The sequence below is a fragment of the Nanorana parkeri genome, unplaced genomic scaffold, assembly GCF_000935625.1.
Source record: "Nanorana parkeri isolate BGI_ZX_2015 unplaced genomic scaffold, ASM93562v1 scaffold738, whole genome shotgun sequence".
NCBI lineage: Eukaryota > Metazoa > Chordata > Amphibia > Anura > Dicroglossidae > Nanorana > Nanorana parkeri.
In genome coordinates, this window is record NW_017307006.1 from 179,679 (window position 1) to 179,979 (window position 301).

Sequence of the window (301 nt, forward strand, 5' to 3'; positions counted from 1 at the left end):
TTGCCAGATTATGTCTGCTCTAGTTTTGTCTATGTGGAAGCCAAACTTCCTCATCAAGCCTCTGTATATTGCTTGCTGGGACACACTGGATGTCTTCAGCTGCCTTTTTGAGATACTGGGCTTCTGGTGTCTCTGCACCTTTAAGAATGAATTAGTCACCTCTAGTCATACCTGCCTTTAACCAGTTGACATCCGCGGTGTTAAACCCCCTTCCCATCCAGGCCATTTTTCAGTATTCAGCGCTGCGGTACTTTAACTGACATTTATTCCGTCATGCAGCGCTGTACTGAAATGAATTTTA